We start from the raw sequence: 7,429 nt of genomic DNA, 5'->3' as shown, positions 1-7,429 counted from the left end.
GGAAGAGCGCGAGCAGAATGCCCGCAGCTCATTAGACCGCCTCGTTAGAAGCAGCGCAGCTACCACGCACCGCGTTTCGGACCCGAGGGGGCCTGGAGTTTGGAGCCCACCTTATTCTATATCCCAGGGGCCTGGGTTTGCAAGAGGGCCCGGCGCAGGGGTTGTGGGGTGCGATCTATGGGGCGTCAGGCTGGATGATCCCGGGCCTCCCTCTTGCCAACCAGTTGCACAAACCTACCGACCTGTTTGCAAAAGGCCAAGGAAGGCGCAACTGCTCGAGAGGCCTGGGGAGATGGGCTCACCTCCTCCGAAAGAGCTGTGGCAAGGAGGTTGCAATGCAGCCCCCGACACACTTCCACCACCCCACTCCTGCCACGGGCACCCGTCCAAACCCTCGCTGCCCGTTCCCATAGACACTGAACACCCCCAGCCCGGGACACGAGGCAACGCTATTAGTGCAAGGAAACTTCCCGCGTGGCAGGGCTGCTCCTGCAGCAGAGCATCCGGTGAGCACTTCTCATGCATAGCTCCTCGTTTCTGACGTATGTACACGGTGGGATGCTGCATTTGCCTGGAATGCAGCTAATTAACTTAAAATGAGAGACTATCCCCAAAACCATCCTAGGGGGACATTTATTGCCAACCCCGTGCAAAAGCCAATGCAGGGAATTCAGGTGCAGTCAGGCAGAGCATTGCTCCGCTGGGGCTCACAAAATGCTGCTCAGGGAGCTGTCTCAGGGCCAGGGACGAAGTCCCGGCCAGAACAACCGTGGCCCCAGAGGCTGGTGGTTAAGAAACTCGCCTGAGCTACAACAGATCCGGCTCGAGCCCTTACCCTGGAGCAGGGACTTGAACGTGGGGTCTCACCTGCGTAGGGGTGCCCTGGCTATACAGAGGGCTTTGCCCAGCCATTCATGTGGTTGCAAACAGCCTGCTTCAGGTTTCAACAAATCGGCATTTTCCAACAAAAGAAATGTCATCCAAAAGGTCCCCAAGAAGCCTGGCATGGCTGGCACACCCAGCGCTGCCCGGAGCGTCACGGCCGCGGTCCCAGCGCAGGGTGCATCACGGACCCGGCTGCAGGCCCGGCCCGGCCACGCGCCCATAACGCGCGTGTCCACGGACGGCTTCTCTTCTCCAGGTCCCCAATGTTTTGACACGTGTCAGCCGTGTCACCCACGACTGCACATAATAAGGCTGCTCAGGGAGACCGATCTTAAAAAATACTCTGCTCTGCAGAGACCTATTGGCAAGGAGCAGCCTGCACAAAATAAAACAGATGCATAGCGCTGCCAAGCCAAGGAGCTGGATGGGCGGCAAGCGGCAGTGAATTCATCATCCAGCCAGCTGGGAAAACAACTACAGTTAACCCCTCCCGTGCTACCGCTTGCAAGCCAGGGATCCTGCATCCCCTCTGCTGACAGCAAGGCAGCCAGCAGCGAACCCTGGCTTCAGAGCCACGAGTCCATCCTTTTCCAGACAATGCACTAGTCTTCTAGGGGCCAGAACCACAGCATCCCGTTAGCATGCTGGTATTAGCACCAGTCTTGAAGAGCAACCTCCTTCCCCATCCTCTCCTGCTGGAGGAAGGATGCTTCAAGAGGGGCTGCTGAGAGCTCAGAGGTTGCCTGGATCACCCTGATCAAGGGGCTGGGGGGCAGAGCAAGGGACAGGAAGCTCATTTACTCGCCTTGCATTGCTTCAGCTATTACCGCCTTAGCCGACACTGCATCATGCTAGTTGTTGCAAGAAGAGAAAGTCCCCACCGCAACCATCCCCTCCCTCGGTGCCTTGGTCTCCTGCACGAGCACGAACAAACATTACTATACAAGCCCTGCAGGCTTGCATCAGAGGGCGCAGGGCAGAGAGAAGCTCCCCGATCGCCAGCCAAGACGAGGAGGCTGCACAGGTGTGGGGACAAGGCTACGCGACTCCAGACAGGGCAGAGGTGGGGGAGTCGCGCTGCACGATGGCCTTTGCTCTCTGCATAATGAAGCAGGCCCAGTTAAAGGCAGCGAGCCATCTTCCTCATCCTCCTCACTGGGTTTTGGAGCGGGTGCTGGCAACTCAGCTAAAATCCAGCCCTGAGAGGCCAAGGTGTCAGCTGAGAACCACCCAGCACTTGGGTCACACACCTGGTCTCTCTCCGTGTAGGTGAGAGCTGGAGAAGAGGCTGAGTTTGGTGGGAAGTCACTTATCCACAGCTAAGTGGTGGATACGAGTGGCACTGTCGGCTTGCGGGTACTTGGGAGGTTTAGGCACCGAATCCAGCTCGAGCAGCCCGGAGCCAGACTCGGTGGGGGCAGCAGCGCTAATGGACTGCACCCCGCAGAGAAAGAGGGATGATCCTTCTGCAAAAATCTGATGGTGGCAATTAGAAATCCTGCCAAGATGTCTGCTTCCCACCGGCCCCTGGGTTTTACAGCGATTCGGCGCTCCCATTAGCTCTGCTCCATCCTGCCTGTCAGTCACCACCACATCGCCCTTGCCTCTGTCCTCCCACACATGAAGCCAACAAGCGCTGCCCACACAAGAGAATTCAAAAGGAAAGAATGAGAGTGGCGCTGGCGGGTTTCCAGTAGCGCTAGCAACCGCTGGGAGTGGCTGGTTGGTTTCCAGAGCAGATCTCAAACCAAGGGCCTTTGTACACACCACGTTTGTTGCCCTTTCTTGCGCTGCAACTGCGTGACTTTGCACGAGCGGGATTTCCGGATGCTTTAAAAGTCTTTCTGGTGCATTAAACTAAAACTCCTCGGATGTAGTTTAGCTCGGCTCACCAGGAGTTAAAGTGTCGTGTCCATGGATCTGTTGCGTGTAAGCACAAAGGTACTCAAAGACGTGTAATTAGCCGAACAGTCCAACGCCAGAACATGCCACCATGTTTGACATACTGGAGCTGTTGTCCTCCCTCATTGCATGGCATCCACACAATAGCTGATGAGTTTTGGTTTCTCTAGATCCTTGGTGGTATCCTATGGCCCTGGACAGCCTTCCTTGGCAGAGCTTTATAGTTTCATTGCTGTGGGTGCCTACTTTGCAAATGTGAACTACCACCTGTTTCCTTTCCCTCCAGGTCTGTTTTACCAACAGTTTTCTATGCACATCACCAAATACAGGCCCTGTTCGTTCCCTAATTAGCTTTCCCCAGCTGCAGTCTTGCAGCTTGCTTACAGCTTTTTCATGGTGGTTGTTTTAAATGTGCACTTTACACATTTAACTGGCACCGTTAAACCCACCATTTCCTGAATTTAACACAAACACACACCCGATTCAGAGCAGCTCAGGCTGATTAATGAATCAGAAAAGATTAATTTTCTACTTGAGGTACCTATCTGCATTACTGCACAGGGCTACGCCACAAAGCAGGTATTCTGTCGGTTCAATACATGCATCCAGAAATTAAATCTTCTTGTTTCCTTTTGTGCTTTTATTCATGTTAACATGAAGGTACCATCTGCCATTGTTATACAGACCCCCACAAAGCCTACAGCTTTATACTCCTGACTCGCACAAAGGAATCATTTGGCATTGTTTGTATTACATAGGAGCGCGTCGATCTAATCCCTACACTAACACCGTGAATAAAACACATCACTGCCGATGAAAAGGGCCAATGTGCATCTAAGTCCAAAGGAGAATTTGAGAATGAACGTATAGTCCAGGGAGACAGCTCCTATCTTGGCTAGGTGGGCAACCTCTACCGATTCAGGACCTGATGCTGCAGAGTAAGCACGTACTGACGCACTTTGCTGACCCGAGTCCTTAACTTCTCATCACATGGGTGGGTTGGACAATGGCAATACCAGGGGAATGATCTCTTTGTGGACTTCCTTTAAATACAGACCTCCCTTTACAGAGAAGGGAAGATGACCCACAAGATCTATGCCTGTCTCTATATCCGGTGAGAAAACCGCGACACGCGTGTAACCTATTGACTTGATTTCATACATCTTGCAACAGGCCATTAATAGAGAGTTGCACATAGGGCAGTTGTACCCTGTGGTAATCTTGCCATCAAAACTGGATCTGTATCGTTGCTGCATAGACAGATATTTTTTTTCTATCTATACCTATTTATTACCCACTAAAAGCACCTCTAATATCCTCATTATCTATTAGTTGTCTCAAAAGGCTTCAAGACCTAAACCAAGATCTATAACTTTCCTAGATTTTCAGGGCTGGAATTTGTTCACTATACCTTATGTCTTTTTAAAATGCGACAAAGCCAACTGAGCACAATCTTAAGGGAAAACGGGAACTTGCGGTTTAATGAGCAGTTTAAGGAGTATAAAGATTAAAAAAAACACTGTCCAATTGGATGAAAAACTCAAGTATTTCTGTGAACATTTTCAAGGGGTTCTGCCCCTCAAGGGTTGAATTTTGGCAGAAGAGAAGGGTACTTTCAAATGTAGGATTTGGGCTCACTTTGTTATACTGTCAAATCTGCCTTCACATTTTTCTCCACTTGGCAAGATGCACAGCCCGTGCGGCACTGGGATATTACATCACGCGGCGTGCCATGGTCTAGACAGCCATTCGGCGTGTCGTCAGGATTTTGCAGAAAACCATCAACCCGATGACGTGCCCTGTGGCAGAAAGCCACTTTTGTCTCCCCAAAGTCTCTGCTCTGTGACAATTTGGTTAGGATGGGCCCAGCACAGGACATATCCTTACCCTGTCTCTTTGGGTAACCTGAGCTGGACACACTCCTGAGGGAGGGGGGAAACCTGCTCCCTCTGCCCACGTGACTGGCATCACATACCTGGGTGAGGGGCTTCCTTCCTGGTGGGCTAGAGTCTGCCCGGCAACTAGTGATGTATTCAAATTGGTTGGCTCACAGCCAACAGGTGCTGGCCTCCATTGGACCAGGTAAATGAGGTCACAAGGGCTATATAAGTTAAGGACTGCATGGGAGGAGGGGGGCAGCAGCCATGAGGGATACTCAGGAACAAAGAAGAGCTGGACCATCTGAAACTGGCTCTCTCTCTCAAAACTCATGATCAAGGAACTGCCTGCCTCCGGAGGGGATCTCCGACCGCCTCTGGATGATACTTGTGGGTAACCTACCTGAGACCCACCTAGATATACAGCTTGCAGTAGCTCAGATGCGAGATCAAAGGCTACCCAGCCATAGGCGTTTGCACTATGGGATTTCTCTGATATTGCTCTACCCTGGACCCTGTTCTAACCCTGCCCTCTGCAACCAATAAAGTTCGCCTTTGTACCTAGTGTGGGAGACTTATTGAGGGGTGGGTTCAATTATGCCCAGGAGGCCCCTTAGGTCTGCGGACTAAGGGAGACTTTCCTTTTTGGCCCCCGACTTGGGGAAGTGCCCAAGTTCTTGTATTGGGTCGAGTACCCATAGGACTATTAGGCCTGTGTTTCCCTGAGGACACAGACCCCAGACAGTCCCTTATCGGGGTGGTGGCAGCACACGTTACCGCCGGACTCTGCGGTGGGGCTCGAAAGGGGGTTTGCCAGGGCTTGGGTGCCCCTGGAGAGACACGTGGAGTCCAGAAGGTAGACGGGCGTAGTGAGATGGGAGGCTCAACGCAGGAGCGCCCCCTACTGGCCTGCCACATGCCCTACCTAGCAATATCCCAGAATACTGGGCTGACTGAAAATCGAGATTAAAAAAGCCCTCCCCAGCTGCCAAAAGGAAAAATTCAATATCTAGATTTAGAAAAATGTTTTTTAAGTTTTTCTACCTTTTTCTTTTCTCTTATACAAGACTCCGCCGGGAATACGAAAGCGTGTGCGGTCACTTCCGTAGTGGTGTCACCTTCGAGTCGAACCCGACACATCTATTCTAGCTCTGCTAAACCGTGTGCTCTCATTTCAGGTATCGGTCATTGAGGATGCCGCTCCCCAAATACCTGCAGACTTTAGCGAGGAAAGGCTGGCATTTCCTGCCTTCGCTACCAAGCGGCGATTAGAGAGGGACCTCGCATTCACAGGCAGTCTGTTCACCTGGAAACAGTCACTTTGCTCAGGCATATTCAAAAATCTGCATGCAAGTGAGAAAATAGCTTGTATATATGCTCATATTTTTAGGGCTCAGATGATCCATTAAAAAGAGGCATTAGGAAAACCATTCGGTTGCAAACATGCACCTGCCCTTCAAAAAGGGCACGAGATACCTTTTTAGCTGCCACATGCCAGGATGTCTGGAGGGAAAGAAAAAAATCAGCAGCCTTTTCAACTATGGCACAGATCTGACGGGGGAGTGGGTTTGGCATGAACGCTGGCTTCGATACCTGGCTCGGTCTCAATGGACTGAGCACAGTGCACTAACCCATCCTCTCCTCCCTTCGACTGGTTCCCCATGACCAAGTCAATCATTTTTTGTTAATAAAACAAATCGGAATAAGCTGATACCAGAGAAGGACAAACGTTCTTGCACCTCATCTAGTTACTGACATTTCATTTCGAGGCAAGGACACATGTTCCCGGTACTATTCGATTTGCTTCCCGGTCAGCACATCGGGGATGAATATTTACCATTGGGCTCAAACAAACACAAGGCTTCTTTATCAAACCGTTTTCCATCTCTTGGCTGCTTGGTGCTGCATCCAAAACCCACGCTAAGTAATGATTGGCACCGGCACGTTGGAATAAAATTGCGTAGGGACAGCAACATCCCTCTTCAATTGTTGCTAGAGAGCGCGGCCGTGAAATACCAAACCTTTCATGTGCCGATGCCGAGCTTTTTCCAGTGGCTTTCTCAATGGTTTACATCGTAGCTAACAAAACCCTTTCCTTGACAACGCGTGGCGTATGCACACAGAAAAACGAGGCTTGCACTTCTCTGCTTGTGCTCATTAGCGCTAGGATATCTTCCCCTGGAGAGAGGCTTAAGCAAATACTTTGTTTTCAGCTTGAAATGGCTGTGATTTTTTTAGGGGGTGGGACAGGGAAGAATGGCACGTCCCTCGTGTCCCGAACACCGCTTTGCTCTCTCGGCAGCACATTCAAGGCAAGGCAGCAAGAAAGAAAGTCTACAGAGGACAGCAGACCTCCATGCACGGTTAAATCTCTCTCTGTGCAGCCTCGTACTTGCCAGAAGTGAGAAAAGCCATTAGAGCTACATCCAGCAGATGTTTTAATCACGGTCTTCTTGTCGATTTGCAGCATTCAGGGTTTGACTGATGCGACAGAACATAAAGCAGACAGCTAGATTTATCACTGTTCCAATCTCTAATCACTTGCCAGAGTTATTCCCTGCAGCACCATGGGGATAATGATGTTTAACATATCAACAAAAAAATCTTCTCCTCTTCATTTCTGGCCGGGCGCAGAGAAACAGGCAAGAGCCTCCCCGCCTCCACCGAAAGACAGAGGCTTGCAGAAAATCCCACTGGTGTTAAGATGATGGCGCTGTGATTATCGCATGCACTTTGCTCCTTTGTCCTGAAACTACCTGGTAAAC

The 7,429-nt window shown here is 50.9% G+C and overlaps 1 protein-coding gene across 1 annotated transcript in view; it reads right to left on the bottom strand.

The window, feature by feature from the left end:
• Window positions 1-7,429, bottom strand: part of PRKCB (protein kinase C beta) — a 160,907-nt gene that overhangs the window by 12,586 nt on the left and 140,892 nt on the right. The window lies entirely within an intron of this gene.

This window comes from Alligator sinensis, unplaced genomic scaffold, assembly GCF_000455745.1.
Source record: "Alligator sinensis unplaced genomic scaffold, ASM45574v1 scaffold1164_1, whole genome shotgun sequence".
Classification (NCBI taxonomy): Eukaryota; Metazoa; Chordata; order Crocodylia; family Alligatoridae; genus Alligator; species Alligator sinensis.
Note: the sequence above shows the minus strand (reverse complement) of the source record. Positions and strands in the feature narration are given on the sequence as shown.